Source organism: Vulpes lagopus, chromosome 3 (assembly GCF_018345385.1).
Source record: "Vulpes lagopus strain Blue_001 chromosome 3, ASM1834538v1, whole genome shotgun sequence".
Taxonomy (NCBI): domain Eukaryota; kingdom Metazoa; phylum Chordata; class Mammalia; order Carnivora; family Canidae; genus Vulpes; species Vulpes lagopus.
Window position 1 is genome coordinate 149,135,773 of NC_054826.1, and position 18,140 is coordinate 149,153,912.

The following is an 18,140-nucleotide window of genomic DNA, read 5'->3' on the forward strand; positions in this document are numbered from 1 at the left end:
AGAAGACCCCCACCCCCCAAGGGAAATGCCATGTGAACTGACCCTTGAGAGATGAATGGGAGGAGGCAGAAAAATTAGGGGCAAGCACATTCCTGGCAGAAGAAGGTCTTGTGTAGGGAAGAATGAAAGAGGAGTGTGAAATGAACCTAGGGAGGTAGTCAAAGGCCATAACCACCAGTGCCTGATAGACCTAATTTATAAGTTTGGACTTTATCCTAAGAGCAAGGGAAAGCAGCTAGAAGATATAAGGACCTTACTATGTGTATATTTGTGTTTTTGTAGATGGTCAGAATTACAAAATTTAATGGATCTTTCTATGTATTTGAAAACCTCATACAAAATTCCATGGGAATCCATAATCATTCTCATATGAGATTTTATCCGTAAGTACCTAATCCCATTTCACTATATCAAAACTAAACATTTTCTGTATCTTTCAAATCTTCAAAAGTCTTGTGAATCATCATGAGTAATTTTTAAGACTGAGTTAGCTGGAACTGAATTCAGAAGATCCAGTGAGTGGGGAGGCTTGACTCATTGATTTTTAATACGTTTGAATTGGGAAAAACTTTGAGGAATTAGAAAAGTAAAGAGCAGAGTCCATGAATTCTTGGGAACTAGGCCTCTAGCTTTTTGGTGGTGGTTTTGTTTTTACAATGTGTCTGAGAACTTTAAGTTTTACTATTAATATATTTTAAATAATATTTGCCCCAGATCTTGACTTTCCTTGCACAATATGCTGGACTGCCTATGGGCAACTTGATACCATTTCCCATCTTTGCACTATCAGTGGTGTGGGGATTTTGAGGCATAAGAACAAATTTCTTAGAATCTCTGTCAGAAGAATTCTGCTTTACATTCCACCAGGGAAAGACACTTATATAAGAGACAGAAGGTAAAAGAGAATCAGAACCATTATTGCCTCTGGGCAACACTGGGAAGGTGTTTGGCCAATAGCAGATGGCAAGTAGGTTTTGCTACAGGTTTCTGGGTGCTCTGCAGTTCCTCTGTACTGCTCAGGTGCTGGAAAACTGAGACAATCAGTGCCATTATGTATTAAATTGAGGCATTTTCTGATTTCCTGGATGATAGTGGTGGTTTTTCCAATCTTTTTTCCCTCAGCCTTTCTAATGGATCTTAAGTTTCTAGCTCCTTCAGTTGGATCCATTTCTGCATGATATAACTAGAGTGGTTCTGTTTTTCTAACTGAATTCTGATTGATACACACCATTATCAGTCAGTTCCCGTTTGTAAAACTGAATTAAATTTGTTTAGTGAACTGACATGTGTCTTCCAAGAATACTGTTTAACTAGCCTGGATAATTTTATTAGTCTTCTTTTTTTAATTAGTCTTTTCTTGAATATTCTGTTCATGACCTCTCACACCCCTCCATTACCAACCATAAATAGATCTACATAACCTGTAAATCACAAATCCTCATCTTTTTAATTTGGATTAAAAGGGCCTTCAGGAACTGTTCCCCACCATATTTTGTCTTATCATCTCTGGTCTTGTCAGTGAATCACTAACATGGTTAATCTCTTTAATGATTCAAGGTCTCTGTTCATGTGATTCTCTTTTCTTAGACATACTTCTTCTTGTTCTGTTAAACTCGTATCTTTTCTTGAAGATCCAATTCAAATACTTCTCCTCTACCTTTTTTTTTTCTCATGACTATCTGCACAATTGCAACTAAACTTCAAGAGCAATCTATATGTAATACAAAATTGTGATATTATTTTCTGTTTTGCTTTCTACATTCACCAGTTAGTAAATTCCTTGAGGAATTCTAGTTCTTCTTCTTCTTCTTTTTTTTTTTTTTTTCAATCTCAAGAACTTAGAAATACTGAGTTGAAATAGATGGTCACTTCTATGCCATGTATGCAAGAAAACAGCTTAAAAGAACCTCTAGAATCTTTTCAATAAAACTAAAAAAAAAAAACCTTTTCAAAGTTATCTAATGCTTTATAAAGTAGCCAAAGGAGAACTTCAACTTTTCTCTTGCAAAAACAGGAAAACTACTAAAGAAATTTTCTTGCTTTTCAAAAACTGATGTTTTGAATATGTATTTTTTCAAGATATAAAAATGTAACTCCTGCTAAAGCCTTTGGGCATATGTACAGTTATAAATATAACATTAAAATACAAGTATACATCATAATTTAATTGTATCATACAATACAAGGGAAGGGAGAGAGTGAAGACTGGCATATTGCTTGCAGTAGAAGCCTCTCACAGATAGCCAGTGGTATGGGGTTAGAGATGATAAACAGTACGGGAAAAGGCAGGGAGGGATTGCCTGGCGTTAACTAGGATTGCATTGAAATGGCAGCGTGAGGGCCTTGGTTCCCCATCTGGCGAAACAATCGTACATGAATCCTGCCGATCATAACCATTGATAAATCCAAGAAGCAGTTTTAGTCCTGCTAACATGGGCCTAAGCACAAAGGGTATGCTAAATGGCAAATCTTTGTGGTACGGTCTCAATGCCAAGGGGAGTAAATTCTTAATTTTCATGTGTTACTGGCTCAGTGTGGAATTTCAAACAAGTTATTCAATATCTTTGGGCCTCAGGTGCCACATCCATTTATGGGGATAGTAATGTGTGACTCCTTCTTACTTCACAAGATTGTTTTGCACTTTTCTTCTATACATTTACATATCCACTTTCAAAGCTGACTCCAGGCAAGATTAGGAAGTAGAGAAGGTTTTTTTCTTGGTACCTTCCCATGTCCAAAGTTTGAACTCCATCCTCCTTTCTGTTTCCTCATTCTGCTGGGGTTCCTATTCCTACTGGGCCCTGCCAGATAGCACAGTAACTATTCTTTGAGTTATAGGTAACATTTGCATAGCATTTTATAACATATGTGAGGATTTATTTTACCCTTACAACAGCTTTGTGAAGAAGTAATTATTATGATCCACATTTTCCAGGCCAGGAAACTGAGACATGGGTAGCTGTTAAGAATCTTGCACAGAACCATGTATTCAATTAAATGGTATGTCTGGATCTGGAACCTAAGAATTTTACTCAAAACAAAACAAACAAACAAAACCTAAACTAAACTAAATACCTCTGAAGGATACATGAAATTCGTGAAGATTTAAAAGTTTTGGAGCACTGAAGAATGAGCTTATAAAAGAGCTCCCTGGGGGTAAGGTTTTGTATTCATCTTTTCCATGGTTGGATTCCCAGCCCATAGCAAAGTGTCTCATGTGTAACAGTTACTATTTCAAAATAGTGGATGAGTAAATGAATAAAATAAATGAATGAATACTAGAATAGCAGTTATAGTATTGATCTATGTACATTTCTGTGTATTTAATATCTACACATAGGTGTATCTTATACATACACTTATGTACTCATATGTCTATGACAGTGTATTTGTTTTGTTTCGTTCTGTTTTGTACAAATAGATTATCCTTTCTCATTTTATTTTTTATCTTGGCAAAAATGCTATCATTTACATTTTTATTCCTTTTCTTTACACAGTGAAAAAATTCTAGGCTGGTCATTATAGGGACATTTTTTGGATTTTTAAGATAAACTTTATACTTTAGAATAATTATAGATTTGCAGAGAAATTGTAGAGAGAATTCAAGATTTCTGCATATCCCTCACACAGCTTCCCCTACTGTTTACATTCTACATACATTGCCAAAGTTAAGAAGCCAACATTGGGATATTAGTAATAAACCAACAGACTTATTCAGATTTTGCTAGGTTTTCCGCTAATGTCCTTTTTCCACTCCTGGATCAAATTCAGGACAGCACATTTCATTTAAACACCACATCACATTTAAACATCACATCTTAGTCTCCTCTGATCTGTGGACAGTTTCCCAGTCTTGTCTTCATGACCTTGGCAGTTTTGAGGATTACTGGCCATTTATTTTCTAGAATGTCTTTTAATTTGGGTCTATCTGATGTTTTCCTTCTGACTAGACTGGAGTTATATGTTTTGGGGAAGAGTACCACAGAGGTGAAGTGCCCCTTTTGTCACATCCTATTGGGGGTGTGTATGTTATCCACATGACTTATCACTGGTGATATTAATCTTGATCACCTGGCCCAGGTAACATTTGGCAGATTTCTCCACTGTTAACTTGCCCCTCACTCCCCCTGTACATACTCAGTTCTTTAGGAGCAAGTCACTAAATCCAGTTCAGTTCAAGGGCAGGAAAGATGGATGGGACAGTTGGGGGAGAGCACTCAGAACCACCTTCTGGAGGGAAGAGGATTGATATAAATTATTCAGAATTCTTCTGTGAGGAAGATCTTTATCTTTTTCTCATTTATTTACTCCTTAATGTATAGGAGTATGGACTCATATATTTATTTTATACTTTGGGCTATACTCAAATACTGTTATGTATTTTTTTGCTCAAATTGTTCCAGCTTTGATGGTCTTTTTTAAGTTTTGCATCTTTAGAATGTCTCACCTATCAAAGGAGCTCTGCCATATAAGCCTAGAATCACCAAAAATGCTTGGCGTGGGACTTAGACTCATGACATCTGAGGATCCTGGTATGTGATCATGTTGCCATCAATTATAGATTTTCTTCCCTGTGTGCTCAGTTCACCAATGTCAGTCCCATCACTTTTTTTTTTTTTTTTTTTTTTTTTTTTAGTCCCATCACTTTTCCTCAAGATTGCTGGTGATAATTTCAGAACCAGGATGCAGGTTCTGATGGCCTCTTCTGAAAAGCAAAAATGTAATGAAAGTTGCAAAAGACCAAGGCCCTGATGTTTCAGGGCTTCAGCACTATCTTTGGAAATCCTGGGAGGAATGGGAGGAATAAATTCCCATGAGGTTCCCTCTACTGTTCCCTTGACTTCGTTAATTTCAGTAGCGATTGGAGGCTTAGGACAGGTGATGAATTTGGTCCAGAGTGAGGTTAGTTGAGAAGGAAATGAAAACAGAGGTTTAACAGGAAGATTAGTGGACTTTCTACCTCTGGGCAATAAATGTCTGCTTTAGTCCTCACTAATCAGTTTTCCACATGCCTCATGCCATTTGCTTTACTTAGGATGAGTTCTTAGAGCTCCATTAGGAAGTGTTCAAACTGCTGTTTTGAGAAGGCTGATTTTTTTTTTCAATGCCCTCCTTTTAACCCACTTCCTTTTTTCTAAGTGTATGCACATAGAGGGCTGGTCAAGGGGGAAATTACGCTGATTAGGAAACATGGTCCAATTAAAGCCCACATGATGGGGAAATTGCCTGAGAGTCCAAATATATGACTTCAGGATAGAGAGGCCACTTTAACACCTGCAATGAGTGTACAGATTTCAGAGCTCAGAGCTTAAGAGAATGGTGTCTGATCAATTTGCATATAAAAAATGATGGGATCCAGCTAAATAATAATATGTCTCTTATCAGGGAGGGGAGAGTATGTAGTTTCCTTTAGCCCTATGATATTTAGAAAACATTTACTATTTTTAAAAAGGCAAAAATAGGAAGATTGGAGTAAGGGCATCAGTAGTCCTTATTTCCCTTTACACCTGTCACCTCTTGCTTTCTTTATGTTCCTTTCATTCCCACCCAAACCTTAACAGTTTTCAAAACCCCTTTCCCCTCAATTTTTAATGAGCATTTACATCATAAGGGCAGACTCAAAGAGTGTTATGAGGCTAAAATTATTTGAGCTTTAGGAGGGAAGATGGCAGAGGCTCAAGGTATATAAAGGAGAAATCTCTCACGGTGAAACACCCTTTGAAATGCTCCTCATACTGTCTGTTTAGTTTTGAGAAAGTTTCATAGTGGTTGACAGATTATGTAATCTGCTTGCCCGTCCACTGATGATTTTTTGGCATGGGGAGATTGTACAGGTATTTCGATTTTAGCTAGTCTCTAGTTAATAATCAATAGTTCTGTTGTCTAATGAAGTGATGGCCTTGACACCCTGGCCTTTGTGCAGTGTTAAAATAACATTGATCGCTATCATTATCATATGCCCTTGATATACTGAATAAGGACGTGGATATCAATCTTGGAGCAAAGTAACATTTCATAAATCTTGTAGAAATAACCAGGATTTTCCAAACAGGCATATGCTTCTTGACAGCAGTGTGACAGAGGAGTCTAAGACACAGATAATTTATAATTTATCTCTAAACTCAGATTGAAGAAAGACTCAAAACTAGGATTTAGTATAAAAAGTATTTCTTTATATGCCAAAGAGGACAAGAGAGGCTTTTGATTTTTTTTTTTTTTAATAGTAGATGGCATGAGGAGGAAGGCTTCTGTGGCACTTTTGGGGTAAAGGGATGGAGGAAGAATGGAAAAATCTCTCTTGGCTATCCTTTCTGAACTTTGTTTTGAATTTGGTGTGAGCTTAAAATGACTTGATAATCAGAGTCCTGGCATATTGTGGAGAGGGCTTTAAATGGGACTGGCCCTCATCCAGCTCAACTGAGGAACTGCAAGGAAAATGATCCTTTTTTCCAGCAGATTCTCTTCATCAGCGTCTCAGATTTCAGACTTTTTTGCTCTAAGTTAATATTTTAACCTCTTTGCAACTAGTTTTTTATTTAGAAATGCCAATTATTCTTGTGACTATTCTGATTATCTGCATATCAAGGGATTGAATTATTCCTTATTGCTAGATAATAGAAAAGAAGGATCATTGGATCAAAATTTCAAGATAAAATTGTTTCTTACTTGGTAAAATTGCTCTTCTAAAACAATATATTCATGGTTCATAGTCTCTGGTAGACAGTCTTACCACAAATATAACATTTGTTTAGAGAAGTAAGCTACACACAATAATTTTCCAGCTCAGAACAGTTACTGAAAGTTGTGTGAAGATTTCAGGATGTGAATAATTCATAGCAATTATTTTGTGCTACAGAATTATCCCTGTACTGTCCATAGAATTCCAGAATGGGTAAACAAGAAGAAAGTGTAACAATTCCTTGAAAGTTCCAGAATTCTCCAATGGACAAAAGCATTTAAAGGTGGCAAAAGGAGCAGGAGCCTTAATCAGGATGCAGGCAGATAAAACACCAGGATGTTTTTATTGTCACTAATTTAAGAATACAGAGATGGTCTCCTATTTTTATTTTATCATTTTAATTTTATTTTATTTAGTTCATTTCATTTGAGTTCAATGCATCTTTTTAGTTAAATGTATTTTGATTTTTTATTTCTACTTTGTTAACCTAAAGGTACTTATTGTTATTAATTTATGAATATAGGGATGGTCTTCTACTTAATAGACGACAGTTTTGGAGATTCTTCCTGTCCCTCTGCCCTCCCCCTGCTTATTTTTTTTTCTCTCTCAAATAAATCGTTTCAAAAAATTAAAATACCTACTGGTTTTGTTTTCTTAAGATATAAAGAGGCTTGCTCATAAAAACCAGATGACTGGGTATATATCACACGTGTGTTGTATGTTATGTATGTGTTGTGTGCGGGGTTGTGTGCCTGTATTTCTACTCCATGCATGTGTGTAACTTTTATTAGTGCAACTGAGAATATGCCCATCAGATAAAAAACATACATCTTTTTAAAGTTGGATGTGGAATAGATGTTTGATAAAAATGAGTTTTAATTGCTACATACTGAAATCTACTTCGATATAGGTGGTATCTGTGGATTCTTAATCGGGTTGGTAGTCCTTTAAATCGAATGAAAAATATTCAAGTCTATAACAAAATATTCAAGGGTGTAACAATTATTTCCCCCTTTTTGGCTTCCTCTCAAAAGATTATTATTTAGGACTTATTTTTGTTGTTACATTTCAAAAATTGGGTAGAAGGGCAGCCTGGGTGGCTCAGTGGTTTAGCGCCACCTTTGGCCCAGGGCCTGATCCTGGACCCCAGAATTGAGTCCCACGTCAGGCTCCCTGCGTGGAGCCTGCTCTCCCCCTGCCTGTGTCTCTGCCTCTCTCTCTCTCTCTCTCTCTCTCTCTCGCTCTGTGTCTCTCATGAGTAAATAAATAAAATCTTAAAAAAAATAATAAAATGGGGTAGAAAGCGTAGAAGGAGCACCAGCTGTTTCCGATGGCTTGTCCTTTGAAACACCGTGGTGGAGAGAGAGAAGGTTGTGCGTATCTATATGCCAATATACAGGCCCCTGTGTTCAAAGAGACTCATGGGAAAACACCAACTGGTTATTTGGGCCTAAATGGTAGGGATGGTGTGGAGGGGGCTGGTGGGGAGGGCGTGTCACTCAATGACTAAAGCCTGAAGCTTTTTTAAATCAATTATTTCCCCCCTTTAAACAGGAGGCTAGCTTCCAGCTGCGTAATACCTTTACTCACTAATCTGCCAAAAATGTAAATATTTTTATAAATACATTATTTACCGGGCAGGAAGCTTTTGGGGAGGCAGTGGGGTGGTGGTGGAGCACAGAGAAATGTGCTGGCAGTAAGAGCTTTATGGCCACTCCAGACCCAACTGTCATTCCTCCGGTACTTCCTGTCAGTCTGACTAAACTCTGTCATCCCTCAACCCGGTTTAAATTAACAGGTAATTTGTAAATGTCACTTCAGGTTAGGCCGCTCATTTTGTTTCTACTCTACCCATGCAAAGTCTAGGACTAATTTTTCTTGTCTTCTTTTAATAGGATTTTCATTTATAAATAGAATTATGTTCTGAAAATAAATTACAGTAAGTGATGCACAGAACGGGTAGCAGCCGCACTTTCATAGAATTTCAAGCACCTACATCAGAAGAGATTAATAAAAACACTTCAAAGGCTAAATTCTATTTAAGCAGAAGACAGCTTTTGGTTAATATTTAATCTGAGTAACTGAGATCTTGGTGGAAAAATATAATTTTTTAATATCTAAATTAATTTTCAAAACAAAACCATTAATTTTGTTTGGAGAGTTTGTGCAGTGAGAAAGTTTTAGTAATATATTTGTAGAGGGAAAAGTTAATTAATTTTGTGGGGAAAAAATTAGCTTTTAATATTGTATTTGTTCTAAATGAATTCTTATTATTTGACCAGGTGTAATGATTTAGGATTCCTCTTCCCGAGCCTTTTCCATAGGCAAAGGAGGAGGCTCTAGGGGAAGAGTCGTTACTCCAGTTACTCTTCTGTGGCTGCCATCCACTTTACCCAATTCTTTGGCGAGCATTCCCAAGCTGGAACCCTGTACCTTTTCACCCCCAAAGACTGCAAGGCTGATTAGTGGGGTTTATCGCATGGAGGCCTTTGGGCATTGCCACTGTAAGAGGCTCATTGCAATCATGCACTTTTTTTGCAGAGAGGAAATTAAGGCTGGGAGATGCAGTGGAGAATCATGTTAGGTTGAAGGAGAAAATGGGAGACCTTGCCAAGCCACGAGACAAATATTCACCAAACGGTCAAAGGGGCTTATTGAGATGACAACCTGTGAACGCATGTATGTGGCTTGAATACAGAAACTTGTGGAGCAATCAAGTCAGTCACTTGTGCCATCTTACCAGTTGTGTTGTTTACTGGCTTTGTGGCCTCAGAGTTTAATATCTGTGACTGGGCTGATTCAGTGGGGGTTTCTACAGCTGAAATATGTCCCCTATGCTGTAATCCTATTTTGTCATAGCAACAGGCTTTAACCCACTCCTAACCAGGATCCAGTATAGCTGGGCTGGGAAGGTTTGGTCTTTCTTCTGTCTTGCAGCCGAGATAGCAGCATTTGAACAGGAAGACAAAGCGAATCTGTAGTACTTAGGATCTGAGATTAGTTTAACAGAAGCTCCGGTACCAACTAACCATTCTGGTACTGTGTTCCTCTACCTTCTTCCTTCATTCCTAGTCTGCCAACGCTCTTTTTGGTCTATTCTCTCTTAGTCGAGTGGGAGATGTCGAGACAAAGAAGCTCAAATTGTGTTTAGTCCAAGCCTTTGCCAAATTTCTTCTCTACCTCGTTCAATGCATGGATGCTCTGTGGACTTTTTAATTCCTTAAGATGATCATGTTCTTACTTGACATAGATGTTTAATAGCTGGACTCACATGATCACATTACAGACATTTGGGAGATGGGAAGAAAATTACACTGCTGTCATATTTCCTTCAATTATTTTTTTTCTATATCAGCTTTTTAATTCTATGTAATTTTAAGTAGTATGCATAGGATTTATATAGATAGCCTTTTTCTCTTAGTGTGTCATCTCCTTTCCTCATATTTCCCATAGCTTTTATGGTTATCCTATTTCCAAAAGAAAAGGCAATTAAAGGAAACACCATCAGGATTCCTTTAACAAGTATCCTATACTATACTTACTTGGGAATAGTAGTTTATGACTGTTGCCATTTGATATTATAAACATATTTTCACCAGTGGGAAGGAACAACCACTATATCTCAGAAACAGAGCTACCGTGGGTACATCTCTGTGTGTTCAGTACCAGGCCTTTCTGCAGGGCACCCACCTGGGAGGGGTGTGGCTCTGTACTCTCTAGTAAATGCCCCCTCCCCTTGTGTTTGAGCCTGTTCGTGTACATATGTCCTTCTATTTGGTAGACAACATGTGTCAAAATAATACACAATTATGATGTAAATTTAAAAAGAGCAGGGAGAGCAAATGAGAGGCAGACAAGCAGAGCATCCCTTTTCCTAGTTGCCGTGTGTAGTTAGAGAAAAGAATAGTCTTATAACGAACTGTGTTAAGTACACAAAAAGGTGCCACTTTTACCCCAATCTTTTTTTTCATGAGTTTAATAGCATTTTTACTTAAGGTCTTTCCCCTAGGAAAAAATGATGTAGAATGTTAGGGTGGAGGGCCAGGGAAGGTGTATTTTAAGTCTCTGATTCATTATTGTTAGTTGTAAAAATTGCTACCAAGGAACAGTGAATAAATTTTTATTGGGAAAACTGAGTATTGCTTTCTCTCTCTCTCTCTCTCTCTCTCTCTCTCTCTCTCTCACACACACACACACACACACACACTTCTTAATTGAATAATTTCATCCCTAAATTCTCATTAGGATTAGAAGCATTATTGGAGGTGCTAGGTGACCCCTACACCTTTGAATAGCATATCTTTTTAAAAGTAATCAATTTTCTCCAGGTTTTCACTCAAACTGTAACTTAAAACTAAAGCCCCAAAAGAGAAATTTGGCACTGATGAGAGCAAATCCCAACGTTGCCATTACTGTACCATGTTCGCTTGTAGCAAATCATACCCTTTCTTCCCCCCTGCAGTATTCTTAACTTGTAGCTAGAAGAAATAATTGGTTAGGTAGAAATGTATCATTACCAGACAAGCTTCATGAAATTGACTTTAAAAATCTTTGTAAAATATGAAGCATATGTTTAAGAATAATATTAATTAGGTCTCAGTCAGTTTGCATGTGCTTTAAAAAAACATACAATAATAAAAAAAAGAGAGAGAGAGAGAGAGAGAGAGAGAGAGAGAGAGAGAGACCTGCTTCTTATTTACACAGCCCAGTACTTTGAAATTTCTCATGGCAGAAAGCAGTCCTTCATGTACATAACCTATGAATTATCCTTGAAATAAAATGTTTAATTACAGTTGACATTTCTGAACCCATTGCAGGTGGTGCCCATCTGAAGAGTGACATTGTTTACTACACTACAAGGCTCCGGGCCTAGTGTCAGAGATTATAAACCAATTTCCATCCCTGCTTTAATGCTGGTTTAATATCAGAAGAAGAACTTTACTGTGTAAATATTAAACATTTTGTTTAAATATTAAGTACCAAAGGTCTTTTCCTTTTGATTATTAAAACAGGAAGAGCCCCAACTTTGAAAGAGGTGCCTTGTTGAATTAAGAAAATGACTGGTTCTTTACCTTCAGGTTAATTATCACTGGCCAGAGATGTGTGCTCAGGCAAAATGTCAGTTGTCTACTTGTGCCATTGTGAATTTCGGTCATTAAACAGCAATAGGTGACCAGGAGTCACCCTTACTAATAATGAGTTTATTGGGAATTGTACATTTTCTCTTGACCTTTGCCTAAGAAATGGTCTGATAATTATAATCGACCAAGAAATGCTGTCTCCTTGCTGGATGCAGATAGAGCAGGTTGGGGAATCTCATCCACAAGGAAGTGACCCGTGACTGTTCCAACTGTAGTAGCACTCATTGAGTTTGACCACCATCAAGCTGCAAAGGAGCTGATCATCTAGGGTTGACAAGAAGGGCCCCATTGTGAAATACAAGTTTGTTTGCCCACCTGGGATCAAAATTAAACCAGAGAAGTAGAATTATATAAATATCTGGCCTGCAGACAAATGCTCAAGATGGATGAATTTTCCAAGTAATTGGGATAGGAGCTATTATGTGAATATTCACAATTCCTCTTAATTGTGGAAAAATGAGCTGTCTTTTATTCTGTCGTATATAGAATTTGCTCGCTTTGCATCCTTTTTCTTATGCATTGTCTTAAAATTCTTGAGTAGAGAACTCTGCATCTATTGTATGAGAGATACAAATGTTACTTTTGCATTGATAACTATTGGGTCTAACTTACTGAAGTGCTTATAAAAGGGTAGATAAGTTCTGCTTTTAGGCTTTTAGTATTCAGCATCTCTAAATATGGAAGCATCTTTAGGATTCTAAGAATGATGATGAAACCAGGCAAATCTTGTTAGGAGAATGTTTTAGAGCACACTAGTTTTGAGGGGAAAGGGAAGTTGACTTTTTTTCCCAGAACTGTTGAACCTATTAATATTTCCATGTAGGGAAAAAAAAAAATATTTCCATGTAGGGGATTAGATGGTAACATTACAAAGCAGCTTATAGGACATGCATCAATTGGCCAGTACTTCACAAGCACTTTTTAAAAATCTCTTCAATTATTAATCAATTAGCATATACATATATAGAGCATCCAACTGGTACCTGGCATTGTGGTGAACCTTCAGACAATTAAAACACATCAGAAAAGTGAAGATTAATTTACTAGATCCATCTAGGAAACAATTTTACATATTAAACTATTTCGCAGAAGGAAAACAAGGTTGTCTAGTCAGAGTGTGATCAGATTTTATAAGATTTTAGTAGCCAGGGAAATGAAGTTGGGAGCAGTACTGTCCTTGAGCTGTATGATGTGGGGAGACTTACATACTGAGGGGCCTTTAGTAAGGGGAGAGGTTGGGATTGGAGGAGAGTCTACTGGAAGCTATGGCAGTAATATGATAAATTTAAAAGGTTTAGGTTAGTGCAGGACAGTGGGAATAGACTAGAAATATGGTTTCTAGAAAATTTTAAATTTAGTGGTCACTAGTAGCTCTTTAAAAATTATGTTTCTCATTATTTTTCCTTATGTCAGAGTATGGAAAATGTAATCCCGTGGCCAAAGAATTAGTTAGGGATTTGGAAGGCACACATTATTTTCTTGGTCAAATTACTGAAGCTCTGTATGATTTTGGATTTCCTATACCTTCTGGCTTCCCTGCCTTAGATGCAAAGTGACCATAGCAGGTGATCTAACTACTAGATAAGACTTTAAACATGTTTTAAGCTTCCTATGTGAAAGACTCTGGAATTAAAGGAATTCTTTTTAATATCCATGACTAAATTTTTTGTTCACACCAACCCCCAAAGGGAGGACGGCAGCTTGCATTTGAATCAAAACTCATACATTATTGACCTTTGAAACATTAGTTTACCTTTTCTTTATTTGTGTGTCATTTGTTAGTATCCTTCAAAGATTTCCTCTTTTGAAAGATTTAGAGTTCCGCTTATTGAATTTGGTAGTTTAATTTAATATGATTCAATTTTAAATGTCTACTTTAGTAAAATCTTTGAGGTGCTTCCTTAGTTGAGATTTCTTTAGTCTTACAGTGCTGTTTTCCAAGTGTAAATATACTTTAAAATGTGAGGAGCTTTTTATGGTTAAGAGTCTTCATGGTGACTATAGCTAATAATACTGTATTTTAGATTTGAAACTTGCCAAAAGAATAGATCTTAAGGTTCTCATCACAAGAAGAAAAGTTCGTAAGTATGTATGGTGATAGATGTAGGTTTAACATGGTGATCATTTTGATATATATCAAATCATTATGTTGTACACCTAAGCTAATGTAATATTATGTGTCAATTATATCTTAATACACTTCATATTTTCTACTAATACTATCTTTTGCCTACTTTTCACTCAAAAAAGAATTATTGACTTATTATATAAAAAGATCTTTGCCATACATACTCAAGATATCCCAAAGTGAAAGATGTCTTCTATTCATATAGGAACTTAAAGTCTAGTTGGAAAGATCCAACATTTAAACACAATGGCATGTGAGTGGCAAAATAACCAGTGGGATATGCATTTATTCAGAAGTATATACACTACATGGCACACTTGGCACATCCAAGTATGTAATGTGTCAAGAGATAAAAGATGAACTCCAACTGCAGAGGTCTTTGAATTAGGCCCAGGAGGAAGGGAGGATTCTAATCTGGAGGGAGAGCATTCTCATCCCAGGGACTCTCTTTACAAAGGCATGGAGGCACCAAGTGCCAAAGCTGTGGCCAGGGGAGGCTACTATAAAGTATGTACTTAGTCTATGCTCCATACACACAGCACATGAATAGAAGTGTTTAAGAGGCTATAAAATGGAAAGAAAATATGGGAATACCAGTGAATATCAATGAGGAGATGACAGATGTGAAAGATGTCTGATCAAGCTAAATTACCTTTACTTTTGAAAAACCGTAACTATTTAGAAAGTGAGTTTCCATTTATGTCACAAGAGAAGATGGTTTTAGTACTGTGTCCTCATGTCCCTAGTTCCTTGGTCAGAGGTCACCTCCTCCAACCCATTAGAAGCAGATGGAGCAGTCACCTTTCCCCACTGCTGATTTCTATCTCAAGGAACCTGGGAAACATATTTCATTTTCAAAAGTATCATTGATAGAAGTGCTCCCACTTCACTCTTGGGCTCTTTACAGACCATGTTATTCTTGGAAATGTCAACATATTGAAACCCATGCAATGTGAAGGTTCAGGGATAAGTTCTCTGGAGATTCTTGAAACAAGAGTCACTTTACCAGAGGTAGAACATCCTGGTCTTTTAGGTAATATTACTGTGTAAATACAAATCACCACAATTATAAATGGGTACTCCTCTTAGAGAATGAAAAGGATTGTTTCTCTAAGTTCTTAAAAGAAAAAAGCCTTCATAAATCCACTCACAGTCCAGGAAGAAACACTCAAAAATTTGATGTTGTATAAAAATAGAGCAGTTTTTCCAGATGAGGACAAGCACATTAAAGAGAAAATTATTCTCTACCCAAAGCTGGCTTTGTTTATATAATGTTCCTTCCTATAAATCCCTTGAAGATAGGCATCACTTTTAAATTTCTCAAGAAACATATGAAATGTGCCATATTTAAGATATTTGACCTAGCTTCTGTTTATAAGGATGCATTAGTAAAATCACTTTCAGGTTTTGGATAGAGAAAGTACCTATCTTTACCTAGATCTGTTTAAAGATTTGGGGATAGAGATTTAGATGGCTATATATTTCACAATGGAAATATGGCTGAAACTTCTTATGCAGAAATTTTAAAAAGTGATCATTATCAAATAATTAGCATCTTCCCACCATTAGGCACATCAGTAAAATAGCACATGCTATAGTTTATTAATATATTTTATTGCAATTAATCACCCTTTCAGTTTTACTGAAAGCAAACCTGTTGAAAATATTCTATTTTGAACTAAACATGTTGGTAATATTTTAGGACACCAAGTTTTAAAAGTCTAGAACTGACCCTCTGTCCAAAGGACTGTATAATACGAAAATTTTTCTTGGCTATTTCATTGTTTTTTATGCACTATTGACAAAAATCAAATTTTGTTTCAGAAACGATTTCAAATAGATCCATTTTGGTTCTCTTGACATTTTAAACTTGTTTATGTAAAATTATTTCATCTTTTTTTATTGAAAGGCACTGAGCATTTCACAAGTAATGATATATCCTCTGGTGTGGAATGGTTGTTGAATCAAGTTTAAAAATATGGAATTCTAACATAGAGAGGTGGAATAATTGGGACAGGTTTTGTCGTGGCATTGTTGTAGAAAGAGAATATACACACAGAAGCCTTAGCCTATTTCTTGCCTAAACAGGAGAATCAGGAAAACCTAGATTGCCTTTTCTTGGAATTTACCCATATTTTAAAACATATACCAGTAGTTGTTTATCAGCAGAGTTAAGTTTTTTTTTCTTCCAAGGTAAGCAACAAATTATATCAGATGAAAAGGAAAGAGGGCCAATTTCTTTTATTTTTCATCAGAGTAAACCCTAGCATGAAGCATATTGATACAATTTCTGTGGGCTGGTAATTTTCACAACCCACTTACAAGGCAATAATACATTTTCCAGATATTCAAATAATATGTATTACAGAGATTTGAAGGCAAAGAAAACGGCTCTCACAAAAAGAAATACAGCCAAAGGTACCCTTCATTTGAAGAAATGCATAGAAAGAATCCACTATTAAGAGTCCCTTATAGGAATGATTGCTTGTCCTGTGTATCAGCCCCGTCCTATGAATTATAGCAAGTGGATTCCTGCATTTTGAAGAGAAATGATTACTTATTATGCATCTCTAATTCCAAGCAGCACAAACTAAAGAAATTTCCTTTCTGTTATCTCAAACTTTAAACTCCCATATCTGTTTTTGCCTTTTTGAGAGGTCTGTGAACTGAAAATTACATCTCAACACACTGAAATTATTACTGAGGCTTGATCCTAAGGGGTAAAATTTCAGGGCATGGCACTAGGATTTAGCTGGGTAATTCTTATTAATACTAATAACAATTACTAGACTCTGGAATGTACCTGAAGAATTTCACCTGAAGTCTAAATACATGAAAACAATCTCTTAATCCCACCCAATATCATACCTTCATGGGACCAAAGAGAAAAGATGAGAATATTAGTTTAAAAAATTAAAAAGAATCACAACTTTAAAAAAAGATTACTTCAGCTCATAGAACAAATTCATATTGCTTTCACATCTTATCAAACATACACAGAATTGGTGGGAAAACATTGCAAAAGCCAAAATAGATGACATGTCAACCTTCATGCAATGCCTAATGACAAAGCCATGCCATTTCCACATGCAAGCTTTGGGAACGTGTTATGCTTTGTTCTCCCTAATTAGCAGGCTCTTCCTAGATCTAATCATTTTGGGAGGGAAAGTCTAGACTAAATTTAATATATGAGCGTTCATTGAGTTTAGTTTGGTTCTCATTCTGTTTCATTTGACTCTTGTGTTCCCTGAGTTTAATAAAATTATTAGCCAATATAAATTTAATTTGTCAAAAATACCTCACCCTACAGATTCAACCTTTGAGAATGCATTGCCTAGAGAGGATTTGGCTTTAGACTGTATTGTACCTTGTCATAAGCTTATGATAAGCGCTCTTGAGATTGGCTATGACCCCTTCAGCAGGCATTACCCTCCCTACCCATGAAATTCCACTCCCCACCCCTCCTCCCGGCCCTACAAAATCCACTTCAATACTTTGAACATTGATTCATTTTCCTTCACCAGACAACCATCTCTTCTAGCGGCTGAGTGCAGGCTTCTTAGTCAGACTTAAAGCTTTGAGACTTTGGGCAAATTAGTTATCCTCTCTGGGTTTCATTGCCCTCCTCTGTAAAGTGGGGCAGCCACTATCTCATAGGGTGGTTGAGGGAATTAAAGCAGTTAAGAAATATAAAGCTCCTTTCTGAAAGGCCACCTAGCATACGGTAGGCGTATTGCAATCCCATAAATCTTTGTATAGCACCCTCTTGTATTTATATAATGATCTTATTTTGTCTCCTTAGGGCTTAGGTCCTTATTTTGCTATTTAGCCTTAATGGGCAAGCAAAGAATGGGAAGGACCCAAGAAAGCAGTCCACCACGTGTGAGAAAGGACAGGCAGCAATGCAGAGGACAGAATTTGTTTGGAACATGGAAGAAAGAGTAAGAGAAGAGGGTGCAGAGGCCAGATTTAGGTATAGAATTTCTGGGGTGCTGGGGAGCTGAGGGCAGGAGAGAGGAGGAGGAGAAGGAGTGCAGGAAGGGACAGGAGCTTGACAGGTGTCAAGCTGGAGCAGAGCCTCCACATGTGTGAACAGAGATTGCCAAGCAGTGCTGTTCACTCTCTGACATCATGGAGAGACTTCAGTAAAAGGTTTACTTTCTTTCTTTTCTTTTTTTTTTTTTTTTCATCT

General features: G+C 36.8%; 1 long non-coding RNA gene across 2 annotated transcripts in view; it reads left to right on the top strand.

Moving 5' to 3' along the window:
* LOC121488117 overlaps window positions 1-18,140 on the top strand; it is a 224,086-nt gene that overhangs the window by 135,917 nt on the left and 70,029 nt on the right. Inside the window, exon 2 of one of the 2 annotated variants that reach the window (XR_005986982.1) lies at window positions 283-383. The exons of the other annotated variant lie outside the window; for it this stretch is intronic. This is a non-coding gene — a long non-coding RNA (uncharacterized LOC121488117). The remainder of the gene's footprint in view (window positions 1-282; window positions 384-18,140) is intronic. 2 annotated transcript variants of the gene reach the window in all.